A 26,829-nucleotide genomic window follows, 5' to 3' on the forward strand; every position below is an offset into this window, starting at 1 on the left:
ACCTGGGGATTAATACAAACTACAACACCAACTAATATTGAGTGAGCCAAGGGAAAACAGAAGCACTAAACAAACAAAAAAATAAACAAAAGAAGAATAAGCAAAACAATCTCACAAAAAAGCATAAAAATTCGATATAATCTACATTCAAGTGAACAACAACAAAAGGACAGAGAAAAAAACAATTTTTGGATAGTTAAGACAGCGAAGAGAGAGGTGTGTATGGACTTGGAGCAGGGGATTGGAGATTGGATATATAAGTAGTGTGAAATTTTAATGGGGGTAAACAGAAAGAATAAGGAAAATCTAAAGCAGGAAAGGGGTAAGATAAACAGGACACCAAAAAGGGAAAAGTGAGGAAGAGAGTGATGGCATAAAGGTAGAGTTGAGATAGAGTAAAATGATGCTAAAGGAAAGATAAAAATAGAATGTAGAACATTAATCCCAAAACAAAATGAAGAGAAAATAAAATGACACTTAAAAAAAAAAGATAAAATAGCCGTAGTAATAATACGGATTGAAAATAAAAACGTAATAATTAAAAAGGTAAAATCAAGTGAGGAAAAAAGAAAAAAATTAGTGTCTTGAGTAAAAGATGTAAAAAAATGAAAATAAAAAAATAAAAAATAAAAATAAAATGTGGAATAGTGAAGGTCATTCACTTTCTCTGTTGTTCTGTTTGGCATGCCTGTTTCTCAGTCCGGACAGTATTGCATTTCCCTGCGTTCCACTGTTCTTCAGTGATGTAAGCCAGTCCTGATTTTTTTTTTAATATATTTTATTGATTTTTTACAGAGAGTAAGGAAGAGCGATAGATAGTCAGAAACATCGATGAGAGTGAAACATCGACCAGCTGCCTACTGCACACCTCCCACTGGGGATGTGCCCGCAACCAAGTCACATGCCCTTGACCGGAATCGAACCTGGGACCCCCCAGTCCGCAAGGTGACGCTCTATCCACTGAGCCAAACCGGTTTTGGCCCAGTCCTGATTTTAAGCAGGCGGTGTGTCTTAATTGGTATTCCTTTAATTTTTGATTACACAAGAGTCAATTTGTGATTCAGCCCCTGGGTGGCAGTGTTTCTGGATTGACTTCCGGGTTTATCTATGGCCTCTCTAGGGAGTGTTAGAGCCTTCTTTCCCTGTGGCACTCACTACCGGTTTGTGGGAGTGGGCTGCCTCAGAGCTGGCTCTCTGATGGTCACTCCCTGCTCCAATCCCCAGGTTCCAGAAAAATAACTTTCCCCTGCAGTCTCCCAGGGTGTCCCCAACTGGGTGATCCTATGTATTGGGCTTAGTAATCAGAAGCAAGAATTTCAAGAGGAAAAAGCCCAAGTGTGCGCACTCTGTGGCTGCATGTAAGTCTAGCACACCCCTGAAATTCTTAGGGTGTCCCTGCACGTCAGATCAAAATGAGTTGCTTTTTAGAGAGCCCTTCTGTTAGCAGCTCTGAGGACCCCCTTCCACATTCACAGATCACGCCAGCCCCAACAGCCACGGATTTTTCTAGGCACAGACTTCCCTGGTCCTCCAGCTCCCGCAGAACGCGCGTTCCTCTCTCCCTCTGGGACCAGAGACCTCACCTTATCCCAGGCGAAATCTGACCTTTCAGTGGTGGACTGTAGAGCTCCTCTGAACCCGTGTGTTTGCGCCAATTGGGGAGCGTCGTTCTGGGGCTCGCAGCTGTTCCGTGGGTGCCGCAGTTGTGGATTCTCAGGCTTCCGATAAGCTCCACTTTCTGGTTCCAGATGGCGCAACTCCGCGTCCAAGCCCGCAGCTCCGGGAGGGGGATTTGGGGGTTTCTTTGCCTACCCATTTTTGGTCTCACTGAGTGATCTAGATGTGGAGTTATGGAGGGTCTGCTCCTTGGGTGGCAGTGGCTCCTCGGGCTGCGTTGCTCCTCAGGTGCTTGTGGAAGCGGCTGCTCCTCAGTTGGCAGTGGCTCCTCTGGTGGGTGCTGTTCACAGCAGTGGAGTCTCCTCTGGCTAGTGGGGGGGCAGGGGGGATGTTCACACAGCTGCTGCTCATTGGACAGGGGTGGGCTGCTCATGTGGCTGCTGCTCCTTGGATTGGGGCTGACTGCACACTGCTGCTGTTCCTCAGATGGGGCAGGCAGATCGTGAAGCTGCCACTTCTTGGACAGGGGCAGGTTGCTTACAGGGCTGGTGCTCCTCATATGGGTGTGGGCTCCTTGCTGCTGCTGCTGCGATGATGGATGGGGGATGGGCTGCTTGCATGGCTGCTGTTCCTGGGGTGGGAGTGAGCTGCACATGTGGCTGCTGCTCCTCGGATGGGTGCGAGAAGTTATTTTGATTTAAAATACATCACTTAGTAATACACGCAGGGATACTTTTAAATATAGGCCTTCATCTCACTTCTGTCTCTTTAAGTAGCTTTTTCATAGCGAAATAAGCCAGTCAGAAAATGACAAACATCACATGATCTCATTTATATATGGAATCTAATGAACAAAATAAACTGACAAACAAAATAAGTCCAGAGGCCTGGATACATGGAACAAACTGACAGATTTATATGCATATATGCCATAGTCCATGGACACAGACAATAGTACAGTTAAGGCCTGGGGTGGGGTGGGGCCTGGGTGGAGCAAGGAAAAGTGGGGGGAAATAGGGGACATCTGTACTACTCTCAACCATAAAAAATATCATTGAAATAACTATAAATTTTGAACAAGTAGTCCAAATCCCAAGCCAGTGTTGTCAGAGGCCTCACAGTTGTGATGCTATTACATTTATGTGAGTAACCTAGCTATATAAGATAAATATTTTGTACTAATAATATCTATCTATTTATCTATCTATCTATCTATCTATCATCTATCTACCACCTAACTCTACTGGTTTATTATGAATTTATTTATTTAATGCTATTTGCAATCAGCAGCTGATCATCTGTCTTATGTAAAATGTAAACCAATAACCCCATGTGATAGTTAGGCACACCGTACATTATAAGCAACATGAGAAAGAAATTTACAGGTAAAAAAAACAAAAACAAAAACAGGAGGACAAGCTTGCCTGTGGGAGAATTTCTCTTACTGAGTGGTCTTTAGAATGGAGAAGCAGTTTTCATAGCCTTTGCCCTAAGGCATTCATTCTCTAGTGGATGTTAGACATGAAACACATTTAAAAATCTATTCCATAAGTGAACTAACCTCACTTATCATACAACTAGAAATGAAACTATGTAGGTGATGTTATTTATAAAAACCTTTTACTTTCTGGGAACAAATAACTAAATCACCCTTGCCGCCCACGGAGGAAAATGAATCCAAAAAGGAAGCATGAGTCAACTAACAGACTGAAGAAAACAATAACATTGTGGCAAAAATCCAAATAGACAGGTGTGGAAGTTAAATGTACTTTGCCTGAGTGCATAGTTTTAATTGGCATTTGAGCCTAATACTCCCCATTAACAATTTGCTCAAAGCATCCAGTAGTATGGCACAGCGTACAGCCTCATGATGTGCTCCTTAAACCACATTTTCATCTTTGAGAATCCCCACATCTTCAGTTGCAGGATGCTCCTTCTGTATCTGGTTTGGAGTCCCCAGTGCCAGTGCAATAAAGCTGGGAAGGCTGAGGCTCCCAGAAGCCTACTCAGGAGGCAAAGCATGAGAAGCAGACATACAGAAAAAAAAAAATCATGTCTGGCTCCATCTCAGCAGCATTATGTGACTCTTCCTCTTTTACATCTTCCATTACTGAGGTGATTTAATTTTATTCTATTGATTTTCCCTCCCCCCGCCCCCGACACAGTCTCTCTTTTTCCACTATCACTCTAATCCAGGTTCTTTTTATCTCATACCTGAATGAGTAATTTACTTTTAGCTAGCATTTCTTACTAATCTTTCCCTACCTTAACAACTTGCCCCATTAGAGACAGTGTTTCCTACTATACATTCATCATGGTCCCCCACAACTGAAAATTTTTCTGGGATTCCAACTGGCCAGCCAGCCTCTTTGCTTAACTTTCAATGTCCTTCATAACATGTTTCTGTACAAATTTATCCCCCACTAGTGCATGCATGGTGCATTTAGTCATGTTTTTACATGTAGTGTTAGAGGGAGTATATATTTTCATTTTGACATCTCTACACATTGAACCAACCATCTATCACTTTTCTGTACTCCATTGTTGTTGCTTTTGTTTTTACCTGTAAAATGAGGGTAAGTTTGTTATGAGGATTAAATGAGTCAGAATAGTTCCTGGCATATACTGTTATATAAGAACTGTTTCTTAAATACATAAATATAGTGAATGAACATTTCCTTTTTTCCCCCTGCTTATCAAAATTCTATCAACTAACTCAAGTCCCACTTTCTCTATAACCCTCTATTTGACACTCCAATTGCTCACCAATTTCAGGTCCCTTTGAATGTTTAGCTGTAGTCTATGCTACCAAATATAATGTTCAATTATATGTCACTTTATATTTCTCATTGTTGTTTCAATGGTATACATTTAATCATCCTGAGTCAATTATAAGCTCTTTAAGGTCAGGAACTGTTACTTCTTCACTCTTCTTTAATGCAATATTTACTAGATAGTGGACACTAAAATATCTAATGATTATTAGAGCAAGAAAGAAATGTACTAAATTACTGGCCATTTGATACCAGGAAGGTTACAGCCTGAACGAGTCACCCTTTCTCTATCCTTTGAACACTTTGTGAGACCTATCTGAAGGTTGACACAATTTGTATGCTTAACAGTTTCATCATTTCCTTCTAGGAAAATTCTAGAGCACACAGGACAGGAAGCACTAAATCAAAACAACATTGAGGGTCTTAGCAAGATTTCCAGCTATGGTTCAACCTTTCCTTAGAAAAGACAAAGTGGATATCACTTGCTATACCTCAAAAGTAGCTTTGCCTTTATTTTGTCTAAAAACTGACATCAACTCTGTCTAACAACAGACTTATTGTGTTAGAAACTCACTTTAATCTGACAGTTCACTAAGCACCTAGATCTTTCCCTTTATGCTCATGTAGTTTACACATTAATTTAGTTGGTATGAAATGATTGCATAATAAAACCATAGCTAAAGGGATGTTTAGTTAGGTGACACGAAATAAACAGGGGATGGAGTCTACCAGTAATGTTTCAGTTACTGCACTATATCAGAAAAGTCATTTCATTTCATTTTTATGACAACTTACGTCAATTATTATGGGAGTTCATGCACCGAGATTAAGAAACTCACACTAAGTCATATAGCAAGTAGAGTTGGGAGTTTATGCTGGAATAATTACTATCAGTCCATAGTTATTGAGAATTCACTATGTTGCAGGCACTGTGTCAATTAATTTACACTGTGTCAATTAATGTACTCTCCAACTTTAACAATGGTCCCCCTGTCCCCTGCAATTTATTGTCTCCTATGTATTAGCAAACAAGTACAGAAAGATGTTTTAAAGAGGGTGTTTTGAGAAAATGAACTTTACTAAGTTTTAATATTTATACAGATTTGTAAAGTACTATAAATGACTACAATTATGCAACAACACTGTTAACAACTTCTTATTTTAATGTTAAAACTTTACACACTTTCCATTGTGTGAATGTGGCACAGCTTTTTTTATCTACTGATGGGCACTTGGGCTGCTTCCAAATTTTGGCTATTGTAAATAACACTGCAATGAACACAGGAGTGCATATATTTTTTCAAATTAATATTTCAGTTTTCTTCAAATATATTCCCAGAAATGGGACTGCTGGGTCAAAAGGCAGTTCCATTTTCAATTTTTTGAGGTAACTCCATATTGCTTTTCACAGTGTCTGCACCAGTCTGCATTCCCGCCAGTAGTGTAGAAGGGTTCCCTTTTCTCCACATACTCACCAACACTTGTTGTTTGTCGATTTATTGATGCTAGCCATTCTGACAAGTGTGAGGTGATAGCTCATTGTGGTTTTAATTTGCATTTCTCTGATGATTAGTAACATTGAGCATCTTTTCATATGTCTATTGGCCATCTGTACGTTCTCTTTGGAGAAGTATTTATTCAGGTCATTTGCCCATTTTTAATTGGATTGTTTGGTTTTTCAGGTATTGGATTTTATAAGTTATTTATAAATTTTGAAAGTTAACCCCTTGTCAGATGTAGCAGCAAATAGGTTCTCTCATTCAGTGGGTTGTCTTTTCCTTTTTTTTTTTTTTTTTTTTTTTGATAGTTTCCTTCTCTGTGAAAAACATTTTAGTTTGGCCAGGCTAGTGTGACTCAGTTGACTGAGCATTGACCCATGACCAAGAGGTTGCTGGTTTGATTCATTGTCAGGGCACATGCCCAGGTTGCAGGCTTGATCTCTAATGGGGGGGCGGGGCGTGCAGGAGGCAACCAATCTCGATATTTATCTCTCAACAATGTTTCTACCTCTTGCGCATCCTCTCTCTCTAAAATCAATAAAATCATATTAAACAAAAAAAATTTAGTTTGATGTAGTCCCATTTGTTTACTTTTTCTCTTGTTTCCCTTGCCCAAGGAGATAAATAAGAAAGATAAAATATTGCTACGAAGAAATGTCTAAGATTTTAATGGTTTCAAGTCTGACGTACTACTTGGCTATAAAACGAAGAAAAGAAATCTTACCTTTTGGGACAGCATGGATGGACCTGAAGAATATTATGTTAAGTGAAATAAGCCCATCAGAGAAAGACAAGTAACATGATTTCACTTATATGTGTAATCAAATGAACAAAATAAACTAACAAACAAAATAGAAACAGACTAATAGATACAGAAAACAGACTGAGAACTGTCAGAGGGGAGGGGGCTGGAGGGATTGTGTGAAAAAGGTGAGAAGGGATTAAGCAAAAAAAAAAAAATCATAGACAGCAGTATGGTGATTATGATTACCACATGGAAAATAGGGTGGGGGAAGTAGGAGAGGGTAAAGGAGGGATAAATGGTGATGAAATAAAACTTGACTGTGGTGGTGAACACACAGTACAATATACTGATACATTATAGAATTGTACACCTGAAATTTATACAATTTTATTAAGCAATGTCACCCCAATAAATTTAGTGTAAATAAATAACTTTACACAATTTGCAAACAAAGAGAGTGATGTATCTAATATGAGTTGGTGGGGAAATTTTTAAGATATGAATCAGTATTCAAACAGAATATGGACAACAGATCACACAAAATGGACAGATGAGGAAAAGCTTAGGCATGGAGCAGAATCAAAATAGTTTCCTTAGTCATATTAAAATGTTCAACTTTCTTGTAAGGAGGAATTGGTATATATATATATATATATATATATATATATATATATGATTTACACTGTAGCTATATCTTATTTTAATACTACCTAAGTTAATAATGGAATAGATTAATGACTAATAAATCACTTTTAGTTTATTTAATAGCATGTATTCTGCTGTTTTCACAAAAAAGATCTCCTTGTTGCTATTTATGTGAAATTCTCAGTTAAATAGGCTGCTTCATCTTTCATGAAGAAAAAGTACCTGACTAACTGCACCCAGGATTCTTATAACCTGAGGAATCTATCCATGTAAGCAATATACTTTAAGAATAGTGCCTGAATATAGCCTATTTTTCCTGGATGAGCCACAGGTGATATTAACACATAATCATTCCCCATCTGATACCTTTATAGTAACAAAAAATCAGTTTTATTGTGTTTTTGATTTTTGATCGGTGACAAAAGCAACAAATACTATTTCTTATTAAAAGACATGTATCATGTTGGCAGGTTAGCAGAGAGGCAAGCAAACTGAAAAGGCTTAGTCCTGTGCCCTCTGGTCTTTTAAATAAAATTTCTTGCTCTAAATTTTCATGGTTTCAAATTTGACATGTGTCTTTGGATAGGTGATTTATTTTTATGTAAATCAAATAGGATCAGAAAGAAAGACTGCCTCTCCCCCACACTAGAACCATACACAAATATTTCTTATTCCTTTTTTAGTCTCAATTGTACATTATAGCTATTGGTAGATAACTGCCAAAATTCACATTGGTGAAATGCAATATTTTGAGGAAGAATTGAAAACATTTTTCTCCATATGCTAGAAAAAATGATCTAATGATCAATAATGGGTTTAAATATTTCCAGGAATACATATTGAACAAAAAGGCAAATACTGATTTGTAAGGCATTGTGTAACCTCCATCTATAAGAAACTTCATCTCATACTGAGACACAGCAGATTTGCAGAGAGAGTTTAGGCCCTAATTTCATCCTTATCATAATGTTTATGTTTATGTCTTCATGTCATGTCACTCTTGGGAATCATTTTCCCTTTAGTGATCATGACTGGCTGGTTGTCTGCTTGTTTTACACCAGAAAGTCCAATAAGCAGCTCTACTGTATATAAAAAAAGGTGCTTAGGAAAAAGCATTTACTTCTTCAGAAAGTTAAGAGAAAGCATTCAACAATATTATCAACTAGACTTTGGTAAAAAATTCCACTGAGTTCAGCTAAGTTTTAGGTATATCCAAAACACACATTCACGAATGTTAGAAAATTGAACCATTCAACTTTGAACACAACAGTCAAAATTATCTCACAGAGATTGCCTGCTCAGCTAATCTTCTCAGGAGATATATAACACAAAAAAAAAGTTAGTTAACATAAACTATTATTCTACAAGTCTTATCTAAATAGGCAGTGTAGTGTTCTTTGGTATACTCTTGAGGATTCAAGATGGATCTAGAAATAAATAGTACTTCTTCACATTTATATGCTGGGAGAGTTGATGTTATGGTAGACTCATCTAATCCTTTTTCTCTGTATTAAGATATTTCAGAACCATCAAAAAACTTACTTTTCTCTAGTATCAGTTTTATAATAAGTACATTTATTATATGCTGTCTTTTTCTGTCTGGGAGAAAGCCTTTCTTCAAGCACTTGTCCTGATTCCAGATAATTCAGTTAAATAAATTCAGAATGTATTTAAGGGAGTATACAGGAATATGAGCAGTACAACAAAAATTTCCATAAATCATGGTGAAGTAATTTAAAAAGTTAGCAAAGTAAGATTAATTAGAGGTGAGATTAATACTAAAATTGCATGCTGTAAAGTACAGAAAGAAATGTTACATGAGGTGTAGCCCAAAAAAAGAAATGTTCAAGAGAATTAAAAGTATGCACAAATACAAGATAGAAAATTTTGTTGTTATTTTTATGTGTATTTTATAGTATAATGCAAATGCTGTCATCAACTTTAAATAAAAGAACCAAGATCACCAGGCTGTATTATAAAATATCTCAATGTATAATACTAATATTATTTCATATGCCTAAACCTAGTTCCAAAAAATAAATTTTGCTGGTTCCAGTCAAGATGGCGGTATACATGAGCACAGTACTCAGATCCTCCCAGAACCACAACAAAAGTAGAACTAAACTACAGAACAACCATCATTTAAAACCCCCAGAAATGTAGCTGAACAGAAGTTCTACAATTAAGGATATAAAGAATAAGTCACATAGATACTGGTAGGAAGAGCAGAGATGCAAAATGAGCTGGTACCACCATCACATTGGCAGATAAAAATTGGAATACATATCTCTAATGCAGACTTTCTCCCTGAAAAGCGAGGGGTCCAAGCCCCACACCAGGCACCTAAGCCCAGGGTTCCAATGCAGGAAGAGAAGTTTTCATATCTTCTGGCTATAAAAACCAGCAGTGATTGTGACTGAATGAGATGGATGGCTGTTGGAGTCCCAGGCATTCCTCTTAAAGGGCCAACAAACACTTGCTCTAAGCTCCAGTGATGGAGTGGCAGGTCAAAAGGTACCAGAGACATACAAGGAGGAACTGAATTATCTGGCATCAGGACAAGTGCTTGAAGAAAAGCTTTCTCCCAGACAGAAGTACTGGCAGAGGCCACTGTTCCTTTCCTGAGGTCTCCCCAAAGAGAGCCAAAAGGCCAGCACCATAAGTGAGTCTACATCATCCTGTCTAACACTGAAACCCTGACCCATGCAACTTAGTAGAGGCCAACCCAAGCCATTTCCAGTGGCATTTTGGTACAAATAGCCTCTTTTGGCTCATGCTTCACACTTTCATAAAATTTCTGAAACAAGCAGTATCTGGTCTTTGCATGCCTTGTACTTCTTACTTTGTGACACAAGGCCTGGCACTATTGGCATCCAGCCTTGGTTCATAGGTTGGACTCTCCTAGGCAGCTCTAAGCCCAGCATAATTATCTATCTGCAGATTGCTCTGTGCCACATGCCAGTGGCCCCAGGCAGGTTACAGGTGGTACTAACCTTGGCCTGTACCTCTTGGGAGGCCCCAGAGCCAGCTCATCATGTAGACAGCTTCAGACCATGCTGAAGCACCTCCACAAGCTGCACACTGAAGAAGTGGATTCATTGGGCACCAGAGGCCCACTGAAGTGAGTCCTGCTCAGTGATAGATCCCTTATATTAACATGTCAACAGCAATCAGGGGTCAACTACAACAGAAGGGTGTACACGGCTCACATGGGAATTGTACATGGAGTGATGAGCTCACATGGTTGGGGAGGCTGTGACACTCGACCCTACAAAACAACTACTATATTAGGCCACTTTACCAATTTTGGGAGATGTAGCAGCTTTACCTAATGCATAGCAACCAATTGAAAGAACAGAACAAAACTCTAGAAAAAGAGCTAAACAAAATGAGGACAAATAATCTACCAGATGCAAAGTTCAAAACACTGCTTATAAAGATGCTCAATGAATTTAGAGCAAGTCTAGATAAACTTAATGAGAACATCAACAAAGAGATAGAAAACATAAATAATAACCAATCATAAGTGAAGAATATATTAACTTAAATGAAGAATGCATTACAAGAACCAACAGTAGAATAGATGAAGCACAGGATCAAACCAGAGATTTGGAAGATAAAGAGCAGAAAAACCCCAATCAAAACAGCAAAATAATTTAAAAAATTAGGATAGTGTAAGTAGCCACTGGGACCACTTCAAACATACCAACATTTGCATCTCGGGGACACCAGAAGGAGAAGAGAGAGAGCAAGGAATTGAAAATCTATGTAAAAAATAATAATAATGACAGAAAACTTCCCTTGCCTGGTGAAGGAAATAGAAATACAAGTCCAGGGAACACAGAGAGTCCCAAATAAGATGAACCCAAAGAGGCCCACACCAAGACACATCATAATTAAAATGCCAAAAGTTAAAGACAAAGAGAGAATCAAAAAAGCAACAAGAAAAAAGCAGTTGGTTATCTAAAATGAGTTCCCATAAGACTATCAGCTGATTTCTCAAAAGAAACTTTGCAGACTAGAAGGGTTTGACAATAAATATTCAAAGTAATGAAAAGCAAATACTTACAACCAAGATTACCCAGTGAAGCTATCATTTAGAATCAAAGGACAGATAAAGAGTTTCCCAGACAAGAAAAAGCTAAAGGAGTTCATCACCACCAAACCAATATTACAATAAATGTTAAAAGGTATTCCTTTAAGATGGATGCGTGGTTGGGAAGATAGGTAAAAAAGAAAAAGAAAAAAAGTGAATGGATTAAGAAGTACAAATTGGTAGTTACAAAATAGTCATGAGATATGAAGTATAGAATAGGGAATCCTATATAATAAAAGAGAAACCTGTAAATTGACCGTACCTCCGCTACACTCACCAGCCAATCAGGAGTGAGTATACAAATATTAACCCAACAAAGATGGCAGGTTAGTTTGCATATGCAGGCACTGAGTGGTCTGGGTCCCGGGAACATCCTCGGGACCCAGGCTGCTCCTAGCCTGTAGGCCCATGCATAGGCCCTGAGAGGCCAGGGTCCCAGACACCCGCAGACCCTCTGGGCCTATGGGCGCAGGTGCCAACTAGCTGGGGGCAGGGCAGGAACATCCCCATGTTGCCATGCCGATGCTGCAGATGTTCCCACCCCATGGCTGCTTGTGCATGCGCTGGCACCAAGCGGTGGCTCGGGTCCATGCCCCCAGCCCAGCGCCCACAATGTGGGGCTGGCTGCCAGCCTCAGGGGTGTGCCCCCCCCTCAGGTGGCAGGGACACGCCCCTAGTCCAGTGGACACAATGCAGGGGGTCCTCTGCGCATGAGCTACAGAGGAAACACCTTTTCTTTTCTTCTTTTTTAAACATATATTTTATTGATTTTTTTTACAGAGAGGAAGGGAGAGGGATAGACAGTCGGAAACATTGATGAGAGAGAAACATCGATCAGCTGCCTCCTGCATACTCCTCACTGGGAATGTGCCCCCAACCAAGGTATATGCCCTTAACAGGAATCAAACCTGGGACCCTTCAGTCTGCAGGCCGACGCTCTATCCACTGAGCCAAACCAGTTTTAGCATAAACACCTTTTCTGACTGCTCATTGGCTGAGCTCCCTGTACACCGCCACTTGCAGTGTTCTTGGTAACTTGGGTTATAAATATCCAAGAAGGTGATCTAGGGTTTTTCCACCATACTCCTGGAGGAAAAAATGAAGGTCTGCTGCTGGAGGGGCTAAGAAATGTCATATCTGGCCCTAGCCAGTTTGGCTCAGTGGATAGAGCCTCGGCCTGCCAACCGCAGGGTTCGGGTTCGATTCTCATCAAGGGCATGTAACTAGGTTACAGGATCCTCCCTGGCTGGGGCCCAGGTCAGGGCTCATGTAGGAGGCAACCAATCAAAGTGCCCCTCTGACATTGATGTTTCTCTCTGTCTCTCCCTCTCTCTTCCACACTCTCTAAAAATCAATGGAAACATATCCTCAGGTGAGGATAAAAAAAAAAAAAAAAGAAAGAAAGAAATGTCATATCCTATGAAAGAGACATCTTGAAAATGCCTAAAGAAAGTTGTCATTTTTTCATGGTGAAGGGACTGGAGTCTGTGTTGATGAAAACACCTTGGTGGCTGCAACAGTGGTGTGATGGGGTTGGTGCCTTCCCCTGACCAGCCTGGTCGCCTCCTGCAGAGGGAGGCCAGACTGGGGCTTAGGCCTGCTCCCTGTTAGTAGGACATCCCCTGAGGGCTCCCAGTCTGTGAGAGGGGGCAGGCTGGGCTGAGGGAACCCCCGACCCTCTGTGCATGAATTTGGTGCTCCAGGTCACTAGTATAGTCAATAATATTGTAATAACTATATATGGAATCAAAAGGGTACTAGATTATTTAGGTGATAACTTATTAAGTTATATAATGTCTAATCACTGGATTGTACACCTGAAACTAATATAATATTGTATGCCAACTTTAATTGAAAGATAAAAATTTATATAAGCAAAAAATAATTTCCCATGTTTGGGACTAGATGAGGTGAGTAATAGAGCAAGCAATATTGTTCAACCAAAGTCAAATTGAAGACTGCCTAGAGGAGCGCATTGCCTTTAGTTATTTAAAGCAATAATATTCCAGAGATATTCTCTCATCTAAGTTTTGACATGTATTTCATGATAGAAACTTTTAGGTAATACTCTCTAGCAAGTCTGGAAGTAGAGCTAATGTATATTGTTTATAGATATAGGAAGATATGCTTTAATAATCAGGTAAACTATGGTAGAATCCAAGTCTTCTTAATAAAATTGAGGACACTTACCTGAAGAGGAATGCACTGAATTTTTATTACAAAAGTGAACCAAGGAAGTACCTGCACGAAGTAGTAAGATTTCTCCCTTAAATAAGTTAAGGTTTATTTTATACTATGAATGAATAAGTAGTCAAGGTCCCAAAGTTTTGTATCATAGTGCATTTCCTTATTATTTTTAACTTGTGTTGTTTTTTAAACATGGTGTAATGTGGCCAAATACCTTACTTATCCATAAACTAAAACTTATTAATAACATTGATAAAACTCAAACAGTGTCACTCTCTGGTGACCTCTCTAAGCCTGGCTGCTTGCAAAACATAATCTTAGTTAACTGAAGAAAGCTGTATGTTGTATAAAGTGGTTACCAATAAGCCAGTCAAATGTTGGGAATTGCATACCAAAATAGTGGATCGTAAATCACTTATCCTGGAAGCAATTGCCTAGTGAGACTAATCATTTCTTATGGTTTCAAGTACGTAGATCATTAGATTAAAACTCTTCCATCTGTATATAGGAGCACATTTATCTTTTTAGCTCCTGTAGTGCTAAGAGGATATAGATTTGAGCATTATAAACAAGTATATTTTGGGTGCCTAACACAATAATTTGATTATCTTAAGGATGAAAGAATTATATATGATTGGATAGCTTTGTTAGATGATGAACAAGCAGTCAAGGTTCCAAAATGATTTATGATACTTATAAATATATCATTAGGGGTTAACTCCTTTATGTGTTTATTACATGAGGAAATAAAATACCATAGTTCAGTTGTTCACAAACTGTATTTTGAATACAAATTACTTGGGGAGCCTGTTAAAGAGGCAGATTTTGTACTACACCTTTTTTTTTTTTTAAATATATTTTATTGATTTTTTACAGAGAGGAAGAAAGAGGGATAGATAGTCAGAAACATCGATGAGAGAGAAACATCGATCAGCTGCCTCCTGCACACCTCCCACTGGGGATGTGCCCGCAACCAAGTTACATGCCCTTGACCGGAATCGAACCTGGGACCCCCCAGTCCGCAGGCTGACGCTCTATCCACTGAGCCAAACCGGTTTTGGCTGTACTACACCTTTTGATTACCTGATTCAGTAGTTCTGGGGTTAGACCCAAGGAGCTGTGTTTCAACAAAAGCTTTGGAGATAATGCTCACGCAAGGCCTCAGATGACCTCACTCTGAGAAGCACTCTTTAGGACATCATCCCCTGGCACTATAATGGGGATTACTTTTTGGCCAGATAAGAGCCAGACCCTAAAATAATTGTACAGAGAACACTTCTAGAGTAGGAGAGTAGTGAACACTTGCCTGGGTTCTTTTCCCAGCCTTACAAAGGGTTCAGAATTCTGGAGAAAGGGGCTGATGAGTAGATGATTAAAGAATCCAGAGACAAAAGATAATTTTGAAAGGCATTGGGGGTCAGAGGATCTTCAGCTGAAGGAACTAAAGACTCTTCTTCTTCACTCAGGACCCTGCTTTTATTATAACAATTTATCCTAAGGCAAGGTGGAGATAATATACACTTCAAAGGGTAGGGTATCAAAGGATATTGTCAGATTGGGGAATAGCCTACAGCTGTTCAGGTGTTTGGCCAACAGGAGGCAATAAAATGCCCTGAGCTGTCTGGCAGCAGACAATTGTCCTATTCAGGTTTGGGGGAAGTGCTCTTTAGCCATTTCCAACAGGTAAACTACATATGTGGCTCACCCTGGTTGAGCCGCCCAAGTCCCATCAACCTTTTGATGGAACTCTTGTAATTATTACATGCTGGAATTGGTTCCTGGCAAACACTCACAATAGTTATAGAAAAGTGCAAATGGCATCATCTAGTTCATAAGGGCCATTCCTGGATGCCTAACAACCCAAGGCTTTACCATTACCAAGAGTTATATGCAATTTGGAAAGCAGGAGAGCAGATATGAATAGTATAGTACTGCAAAAGATATTTGCATATACCAGAAATTTCTGTATTGCATGATAGTCAGTACTACAAGAAATAGTTGGTAATAATAGAGATTTCTAAAAAATTTTCCACCTCAGATTCCAGAATAAAAGGCAGTTCAGTTACCCCTTAATCAGAACAATAGTTTCATATTTTCATTTTATTCAGTTTAGTAAAAATATTTAATGACACATCTCATTAAATGTTTCTTATGCAACTCACATGACAGAAATCAACACAGCTAAATATATATTTGCAGCAGGTCTTTGTACTACACATATTCATTCTCAAATTCTTGGACTATAATGTGAGATATAAACATACAATAAAATGGAAAAGTGGTGTTATCATTTGTCATAGCAAAAACTCATTTAGTCATCAAGTAGGTGGTGTAATATACCTAAGGATTCAGAAAATGAGACTTTAAAAAAGAGTAGAGTATAATGGAAAGGAGAGAGTGAAGTCTTAGATGTTCTCAGATACAATGATGAAGTGACCTCTATCAGAAATAAAGACTACGTAGAAGCAGATGTAAACTTTTGCAGGCTATGCTACACCAACCAGTACATTAGACATGATCAGAATTCTTAAAATATTTCTGGGGAACAAAACTAAAGAGAGGAAAAACACAAATCATTGGTAATGTAACAAAAATGGATTACAATTCCTTCAAACATCTACAGCTTATACTCTTTTTAAGGTATAGTCATGGGTCCTGCAGTTGCAAAAATTAGGGCTTCTCCCACCAAAAAGCACACAATCTAGTGGAAGAGACAAAAATGTGACAAATAATCACAGCACAGTTTTTTTTTTTAGTATAATAATAGAGACTCAGTACTTATAAGACAGCTCAGAAACAGGAAATAATTGTTCTAGATGTAAAGACAGGAGGTTAAGGAAAATTTGGCTTTTGAATGCTGAGCAGGAATTTGTAAAGCATCCAATGCTTGGGGAAGAGCATAATCCCAGAGCATTATAATGGGGAATAGCTGGTGTCCAGATGAAGGTTTTACCCTATGAAAATAGGACACGAAACACCCCTAAAGTATGAGGGTAATGAGCATTTAGAGGTGAATAAGAGAGTGAAAATGGCATCCCTTACTTCATAATGTGGCTCAGGTCTACATTTTGCAGAAGCTTTATGACATTATTGGCAAGGGGATTTATAGCATTATTGTTAAGAACTAGAGGCCTAGTGCATGAAATTCGTGCATTTGGGGGGGGGGGGCTCAGCCCAGCCTGTGCCCTCTCAGAGTCCAGGAGCCCTTGGGGGATTTCAGATTAATGGCTTAGGCCCGCTCCCTATCTAAGCCGTCTGTTGGACATCCTTAGCACTGCCATGGAGGTGGGAGAGGCTCCTGCCACTGCAGCTGCGCTCTCCAGCTGTGAGCCCGGCTTCTGGCTGAGTGGCACTCCCCCTGTGGGAGTGCACTGACCACCAGGGGGCAGCTCCTGCGTTGAGTGTCTGCCACCTGGTGGTCAGTGTGCATCATAGTGACCGGTTGTTCCACCATTTGGTCAATTTGCATATTAGCCTTTTATTATATAGGGTAAGTATACCTTATACAGATTTCCAGGAGTAATTAATTAAATCTAGATTTCCACCACCCCAAAGCATTTTTTCTTCATACCCTTAACTACTTTGCAAACTTTATAATTGTGTGTGTGTGTGTGTGTGTGTGTGTGTGTGTGTGTGTGTTGAAGGACTTCATTCTTCTGTTCTCTGGGTGGAATTCCTTACTGTATCCTATGACAGCCTTTTTCCTCTTTGCTGACATTGCTAAAATATTTTTCTAATATTATGTCCATGTCTTTCCTTATTTTCCTTTATTGTCTTCCTCCAGCTAAATTGTTTCTTTCTGAGAAAACTTTCAGAGGTCTCTGCCTTTCCAAGCATTATAAGAGCATTGGCAATGGAAAGTAATAACAGACTCTTCTGAGTGGGGCATGTTGGGAAGAACAGCAGGCTTACTAGGAGAGCTGACTGTGAAGCTGGGTGGGCATAAAAGGTCCTCATCAAGAAAATCCAGACCATACCAGATTCTTTCACCAACCCAGCACAGGAATACTCTCTTTATGGTGTCTATTACCCACCAAGTTAAATCATTTAGGCATTTAGTATTTTCTTTCTGAATGTGGAACCATCTTTGATGTGACATAAGCCTGTCTTTCCCCAAGTGCTCCTTTCCTCCTTTATACTTTAAATATTGACTATTTTCTGTCTGTTTTTCTGCCTTGAGCTACTCTAGTTACAAACTTTTCTTCTTACCTTCTTAATGGACCTCAAATAATCAAGAAACATTATAAAAACTGCACATAATTTTGAGAAGGACAGATGTTGTAATCCTTGTCCTGGTATTGCATGTGCCTAGAGGAAACAGGAAAATGCTTAAAATGGTCTCAGCTAATTTCAAAGAGAAAGGCTTAAACTGCTGTCTGAAGCAGAAGGCTGGAGAAGACTGCCTGTGTCATCACAAGCAGCTGTTCTCATCCAAAACAGTAGAATGAGAAAAAACTCAGATTCCAGCTGGGTAACAGAATTGGAGAGATTAAACATATAATTTTGATTAAAATCTTTCTTCTGTAACTTTCACACATATTTCTCTGTAAACATTTTCCTTTTTTTGGCCTTAACTAAGAGTCAGCGTGGTTTAGTGAGGAAACACATACATAAATTTACACACATATAATACTGAGACTACAGATTTTAGCCTCATGCAAGATTCTGTGTTGTTTTTTTTTTGTTTGTTTGTTTTTTGACCTTGGGCAAGAATACATTGTGCTCAACTAAAACTAGTAAATTATGCAAAGTAAATTCTGGATCAATTTGGGAATATCTCTATGATAAAGAAAACAATTTTCATTGCCCTGCTGAAGTATGTTGTATAACTTTTAAAGAATATTATATTTTTATCTTTAAATAAATATGGACTAATAACTAAAAGCAGAGAAGTAGTAAATGTTATTTAACAGAATAGAATTGATATAATTTAGAGAGTATAATAATTGCAAAGTTAAATTCTCACAAAAATATATTTCCAGAACACATAGTTGTGGTCTATTGTAATAAATGATTGATTAATAAAGAACAACAAAAATTAGGAATGATTAGAAAAAGTTAGTATGGCATAGACTAGCACAGGCATTCCCTAACAAGACTAAAAATTGATAAGTCAGAAAGAGAACAGTTGACTAATATGACTATAAATTTTAAGCCTCTGCATGATTTAAACATCATTGGCATAGTTTAATGACAAATTATGTAATTGGAATGCATAACAACAAAGCGAACTAAAATTCATGTATATGATGAGTTATTATAATTCAATAAAAATAAAATTTCATGGTAAAAATTTATTATGTGCATGAAAAATATTTCAGAAAAACACAGTCAATAAATATTACAAGGTAATCATTATCATCAGTAATCAGAAAATTACAATTAAAACAACATAGTATTTTTCAACTATAAGCAAAGGGGTATTTTCACAAAGTATTGACAGAAGTATAGATGATTACAGCACACAAATGAATATATCTAAAAAAAGCATTTCAATTACAAGGAATCTCTCTGTCCTATAGAAACAATTACACATATGTACAAATATATATGTCAAAGGATGTTGTTGTAGTAGAAAAATATTTGAAACCTTCTAATTTTCCAAAAACAAGAGGCCAATTAAGTAATTTGTATATGTAAAAGCCATTAAAAAGAATTGTACAAAACTACTGTCAAGAGCTGTCAAGGGTCTGAGATTTTATCCTACTTTCAAGTTAATGAGTTAGCCTGTCACAATTTCATGGGTGCTGGTAGAAAACATGAGGTTCCTGGATCAGAGTCAAAGAATTTTGTTATTAGTGGCACAGCAAGCATCTTCAAATTTATGTTCACCGAGGTCGCCTTGACCAAGGAAGTGATGCAGAAAGGCTTCCTGGGAGGTAGTACCCATATTAGGCTTGTATCACAGCTTAAGAACCTGGATTCAGGGAACCAGAATCTTTTATGGTGGGTATAGGACAACCTGCTGGAACTTTTCCCTAGAGGGAGAGATTACCGTTATTATAATGGCCAGTGAACAAACCTGTCTTTGTGTCTGAAGGGTAACATTTCTATCTTCCAAAACTGTTTTCTCTACAAATATTATTGACAAAGTAATGCTGAATAAAAGGGAGGTTAGTGCCTCTGCTTTCAAGTTTGGTAGAAACAAGAGGCCCACAGATTATTGTGTCCTAATAATATGCATCTCTTGTTTTATACCATTTTGACATCTGTCAATTCTCTCTGTGAGTATGCTACTACTCTGATTAATCTGACCAACAGGTCTAGGATCAATTTGGCTCACACAACATTTAGTTAAGGCTATCATCAGTAAGGCTCAAAGAATAATTATATAACTAACCTGGTGCATTGTTTTCAACTATAGTACATCTTTCCCAATCTCTAATTTCTGAAATCAACCAGTTGAACAAATACCACAACTCATCAGGGTCTACCTTAGGAAGTTCCTTAGTGTTCTTGGGCTGTCATAGCAAACCACAAACTGGATGACTGAAATGACAGAAATTTATTTTGTTATAATCTGGAGACTAGAAGTCCAGGATCAAGATTCCGGCCAATTAAATTTCTGGTATGAGTCCTCACAAGGCCTTTTTTAGTGTGTACATGGGGGGAAGAAAGAGAAAGAACACAAGCTTTCTGGTTTATTTTCTTATAAGGACATTGATTCTATCAGATCAGGCCCTACACTTATGGCCTCCTTTAACCTTAATTACTTCTATTAAGACCCTGTCTTCAAATACTATTACCTTGAGTATATGAGTTGGACATATGAATTTGGGTATAGCTGGTGGAGACACAAACATTTAGTCCACAGCAGAAAGCTAGGTGGATTTATCCTTAAGTATTTTTATTGGCCTTTCTACTTGGTATTACCTTTCCCAAGGTATCAAAAGGATGTGATTATACAGAATCCACCTTGGCTCATAAAGAGGAAATCTAGTACAATTCTACCTTCTATAACAACATTGGCCAGTGAGTAAAAACTGACTTGCATGCCTCCTAGGACCAACGCACTGTTTCCATAATACTTGAAGGCCTCATAACCATCTCTAAATATGGTGCAATTTACCATGTTTTTTGCAGAGAGGCTTTTATAAAGGAAGTACAGGTGGTGCACTTGATTCCCATGGAAAGAAAGCATTGTTTACAATGATTGAGGTCCCACCAGTATGGCCTACATCAGAGGGCACAGACTTATAGTGGCTCTAATGCAGCCTCCCAGCCAGCTGGTAAATCTTAATATTCCAGATTCATTTTTAATAATTTAATATAGTCCTTGTTTTTGGAGGGTCTAAGAGGAGTCTGCTAAACCTATTGTGTATGTCCATCCTCAGCAGGATGGCATTCATCTCTCCCACAGAATGACTAAAAAGAGGGAACATCCGAGATTATACATGGGAGGTGCAGGAGCTGGAGAATCTCCTGTTCTTTCTGATAGACTTCTCTGTAAGATTAAGAGAAACAGTTATTAATTTATGTTTGGAGCTAGCTAGTAGTCAGTTCAATTTGAGCTGCTAGTAAGAGTTTAGGAGAGCTGCACCAGGCATTTTCCTTTGTGAGAAAGGCTCCAGGGGTGGTTCTGAAAGACAAAAATTAATTAATGTTTTTTCCTCTACAATATATTTTAGGATATAAGGCATTCCTCTCCCTCCATCTTCACAATATCAATGCATTCTATTCCAGCAGCCATACGTCATCTTTTTTTATCAATCATTCTAAGAGTCAGGCACAAGAGGGACAGGAAATTTTTATAAAAGTTAACCATAGTTAAATTTGAACCCTCTAGGCCCCCTTTTGTCCAGGCTGTATCTGGATAGCTTACCAACTAGGTTAGCTATTGTTAAGGGAAATAATGAAACATCATACTCAAGAATGGTAGGGGCAGAATCCTGAATTTTCAATATAGCATATTATAATCCCCCCTTTTTGTCCTGATTATTTTCCAGGAAGCTGCTGAGAAGATATTATTTCTTTGTGGAGAAGAATTCAGTGACAAAACTGCCTTACTAAGATATGTAAATCAGTTAGAGTTAAAATAAAGTTATAAATCTTTTAAAGACATTTTTGAGGAGTTAACAATAATAAATGGATTACAGGGGCATGAAATGTCCATCAAATACCTTGACTATTGGCCCATTGTTGAGTCACCTTTATGATATAAAGTGCATCACTGTCTGACTACAAATGATCCAGAAAGCTGAATATGTGATATTTTAAGGGCTAGAATCAACTAATCAGACTGAAATAGAAACCCAATAGTCTGAAAAATTGTCAACATCTATGAGGAAACACACTTAGCTTTGATAATTGTTCAAAGGTTCAATATAGTCATTGTGACAGGAGTAGGCAGGGCAATGTAGCTTGTGTCACATTGTCACATTTTTCCTAACGTGAAAAACCAGGACAACTTTTGACAGGGATCACAAGTCTGGAATGTTGTGGTGGCCTCTGCATCAGAAACATAGAGAATATTTTACTTTGTGTCAGGTTTCTACTGCTGAGTGTGTGCACCCATGTTCCGTACAGTGACAGATCCATGCAGCATTGGTGGCAATCTGATAAGTACAGAGTTGAGCAATCTCACATGTGTGATTCTGACACTTTGTTCAGGAGCTACAATTTGTTTCCAGATATTACTACAGAGAGAGGGAAAGTCTTTAATTTGCCAGGTAGCAACTGAAATAGCTAGGCTATTGGTAATAGTAAAAATATAACAAGCTTCATCAAGAAGAATATTGACCAGAAGCATGAGAACAGCCATGAGTTCTGTCCTATGAGTGGAATGATCATGTACATTTTCAGTTCTGTGTAGTTAGATCTAACAGTGGCCATGGTCCAGTGAAACTGTTGTTTCAGATTAGCCTGTCAGTGAAGCAGGTCCAAGCATTTAGGGGAAACTGTGAAATGAGGCCACATTTCTATGATACATTATCTGTATATTGCATTGTGTGCCCACCACCCAAATTCAAGTCTTCTTCCATCACCATATATTTGACCCCATTTAGCCTTTACTACCCCCTCACCCCTCTTCCCTCTGGAAAACACCATACTGTTGTTTGTGTATATGAAGGTTTTTTTTGTTTTACTTATTTGTTCATTTGTTGCTTCCAATTTTATAGCCCACATATGAATGAAATCATATGGTTCTTAACTGTTCCTGTCTGACTTATTTTTCTTAGCATAATATCTCAAGGTCCATACATGTTGTCACAAATGGCTGTGTTTCATCTTTACTTATTTCCATTTAAAAAGTGAGAATTGTTGGGTCTTCCTCACCTTAGTAGTCAATGAGTCTGGTTTGATCCACCTATAAATGGAAAAACAGTATCAAGCTGGAGAGTACAAGGCCTCCTTGGGTCAGGTGTTCAATTTCAGCAGGAACCCCAATAGCAAGTTAACAGTTGCTTTTCAAAAGAGTGAATAATCCAAAACCCTGAGTGGTGCCTCAAGCTGGAGGCTGCCTCCCTTTGCTAGGTGACCTTATTGAAAAAAAATTATCAGTCAGAGACTTGTAACTCAAAGCTATGAATAGGGTTATAAGCCCTAAAGGTACTAACACTTCTCAATATGTGGCTTTTATTTTCAATTGGGATAATCCTCTCTGGTAAAAACAGAAAAGGAAGTATATCATGTAACATCAATCTCTACTATACATTTAGGTGTGGAGGCAAGAGAAGCATTACATGAGCCAAAAGGACCCCACTTACAAAGTTATGTTAGCTTTTCTGCCCTACTGTGAACCCAGTCCAAAGATAAGTTGAATCTGGGTCATTCTTAGCCTGATGGGGCCAGCATCATCAAAGCTTCAATTATTCCCCTTCCTAGAGCTCCCCAGCATATTATTTGTGTACATATAAGCTATGTACCTAATCATCTTTGTACTTAAAGTAGCTAAGGTTATAACAAAAGGGGAGGGAAGAACCAGAGGTCACTGTAAGCTTTGAGAAGCCTGGAAGCTGCTCATGGCTTAACTAAATAAACTTTGAATGTTTTAGATCCATCCAAAGTTCTATATCTTCACTGTTGATATTTATTTAACCTTTGAGGATTCCTTGCCTCAGTTTCTATAGCCACATTGCCCTTCAGATGGGTCTTGGACCTTACTGTTCCATTATCATAACAAAATTATATTATCTTCCCTCTTAAAGAAGAGTGGAAACAAACGAAACACCATTTGGGTGGCTTGCTTTAATCCTACCATTCATTAATCAGCCTCCAAACACTCAGAAACAGGTAGGACAGTGAGGGCTTTTTACTACTTGCCCCATCATTTGTGCAACATTATGCACTACTGGATCTCAGGTAGTCATTTCATAGTGAAAACCTGGCTTGGAAGGCCCTCATCCTTTCTCTTCTAAAGAGTCATGTCCTGTCCCCATCGTTATCACAGCTGCCAAGAGCACTTAAAGGTTTGAGATATTATTCTACTTGGCAACTAACAAGTTAACCTTGTACAGTTCCATGGTTACTGACAAAAGTCATGAAATTCCTGGGTCAGAGATGGAGGACTTTATTACCCATAGGACAGCAAGCAACATGAACATCATGTTTGTATCTTTTCTCCTTGACCTCAGCCCCATAGGAGCAACACAGAAAAATATACAATGCATGCTTTGCAAACACTGGGTTTTGTCACACCCGAGGAAGCTCAAGTTTAAGAACCAGAATATTTTTAAATGGATTATAAGCAAACCTGCTTAAATTTTCCCTTGAAGGAAACATTACACCAAACAGGGAAAAAAAAACCCTGCCCTTTGCTCTAGAGAGAGACATTATGATTATCTTTGAAGGTTGTTTGCTCTATAAATATCCTTGAAAAAATAGTCCAGAATAAAATGACAATTAGTGTCTCTGTTCACAGAAACATGAGACCCAAGGAAATGTGTCTCCTAACAATATGGATTATAATGTAACTAGGAGCCCAGCGAGAGATTCAAAATCGCGCGGCGCCACCCACCCTCAAGACACCTCGGGATATTTTCCCATTGAGTTTTAAAGAGCATGGAAGAGAGAGGGAAAGACAATGAGAAACATCAATGTTAGAGGGACACATTGATTGGTTGCCTCCTGCATGAGCCCTGACCTGGTCCCACAGCACAGCAGACCCCGCAGCCTGCTGGTCCGGCCCTGCCTCTCTCCTCAGGCCCTGCAGTCTGCTGGTCTGGCCCTGCCTCGCTCCCCAGGCCCCACAGCCTTCTGGTCCCACCCTGCCTCGCTCCCTGGACCCGACAGCCTGCTGGTCCGGCCCTAACTGGCTCCCCAAGCCCCGCAGCCTGCTGGTCTGGGCCTGCCTCGCTCCCCGGGCCCCACAGGAGCCGCAGCCACAGCCTTGCCTCTCTCTCATGCCCTTGAAGCAGCCACAGCCACTGCTGATCAGGCCCTCCCCCAGCACAGGCACAGGTAGGCCCCAGCCACCCGGCTCCCCACCCTGCACACGCAACCTCCTCCTGTCCTGTCGACCCATTATGGTGTCCCAGCCTAATCTGCATATTACCTCTTTATATATATAGATAATATACAACTCATAATTTTAAGTAAAATAGGCTCAGCAGGATATATATGTTATGACATTATTTATGTAAAGAAATATGATTTGGTTTGGCTTCTCTTAACGTTTCTACTTTGTTTAAATCTTAAGCAACAAGGATGTTTTTGAGTATTATTTATATAATAATAAATATTAAAATAAATTGAATAGAATTAAAAGGCTATAAAACATAAAGTTTTTTAAATATAGAAATGTTTCTCTACAAATTATAATAACTGTTATTAATATGTTAATTACAGTATTTGAAATTCTCAAAAATTTTTGTTGTTCAAATAACTTCTGTTTTAGTTTGTAACAAGATGTCTTTTGCTGAGGCAAGGTTTGAAAATCTGCTACTTTTCTAGAAAGACATAGAGTTTAAATTTCAAGTAATGGAGCATTTACAATTTAAATATCTGTTGTTAAGTTTTGTTCTGTTTTTCTCTTCTTCAGAGCAAAAGAAAATCCATGTCCTCCAGATTTTAAAAATCATGTGTATATGGATATACTTTATATAAATGTGTATATACATATACATATACATATACATATATATATATATATATATATATACACTAAAGGCCTGGTGCACGAATTCATGCACGGGTGGGGTCCCTCGGGGTGGCCTGCGGAGATCTTGCCCCAGCTCGTGCCCCCGGCCTAGCAGCCCCGCAGCCTCACCAGGCACCCTGCATTGGTCTGGCACCGCCCCCCACCTGCTCCACCATCCCACCTGCGGGGCGATTGATTGTGGCCGGGCACCCCACCCAGCTCACTCAGCACCTGGGATCTGGGTGGCAGAACCTCCCAGCACTGCCACTGGTTGCCTTCTGTGGGGCGATTGGTGGGGTGATCAAGCCCTCGCTTGCACCTGCCTTGACTTGGCGCTGCCCACTCACCTGTTCCACCATCCCGCTGTGGTCCCACTTTTGTCAGGGCCCATCAGGGCCAGCAGCACCTCTATTGCTGCCTGCTGCCAGCGCTGCATCGCTGATGCCCGCCATGTTCTACACCGCCCCCTGTTGGTCAGTGCACGTCATAACAAGCAGTCGAACTCCTGGTCAAATGACCACCAGGGGGGACAATTTGCATATTAGGCTTTTATTATATAGGATATATATATATATATATATATATATATATATATATATACATACACACATATTCACATATACACATATACATACATACACACAGGGTGCTCCCAAATGTATATACACTTTAACAGCTGATAACTCAATTTTGAAAATGAAATGTATTTTAGTAAACACTGCCTTTATAATTATTCAAATTGTGTGTATACATTTTGGGGGGCACCCTATATACATACACACACAAAATATGGATTTTTGTGTGTATACGTGTGTGTTTATGTTAATCAAATACATGTGTTCTACTTTTTGCAGTTGTCTCTGTCTTTTTGTTTCCACTTTAATTTATGTGAAAAAAAACTTTAATAAATCTGCCATCTGTGAAAAATGACTTCAAATAGTCAATCATCTATTGTTTCATTTATTCATTGCTGAAGCATTGATTCAGTACTTAAATATTCCAGGCATTCTTCTAGATGCTAGCCATAGAGTGATTAACACTGCAGTTTGTCATTCATCAGAGAACTTACAGTCTAATGATGGGAAATTAGTAATAAGCAGACATGCATTCTAATGAACTACAAGAAATAAAAGGTAGAATATATATATATATATATATATATATATATATATATATATATATATATA

The sequence above is a fragment of the Plecotus auritus genome (assembly GCF_963455305.1).
Source record: "Plecotus auritus genome assembly, chromosome: X".
In the NCBI taxonomy this organism is placed as follows: Eukaryota; Metazoa; Chordata; class Mammalia; order Chiroptera; family Vespertilionidae; genus Plecotus; species Plecotus auritus.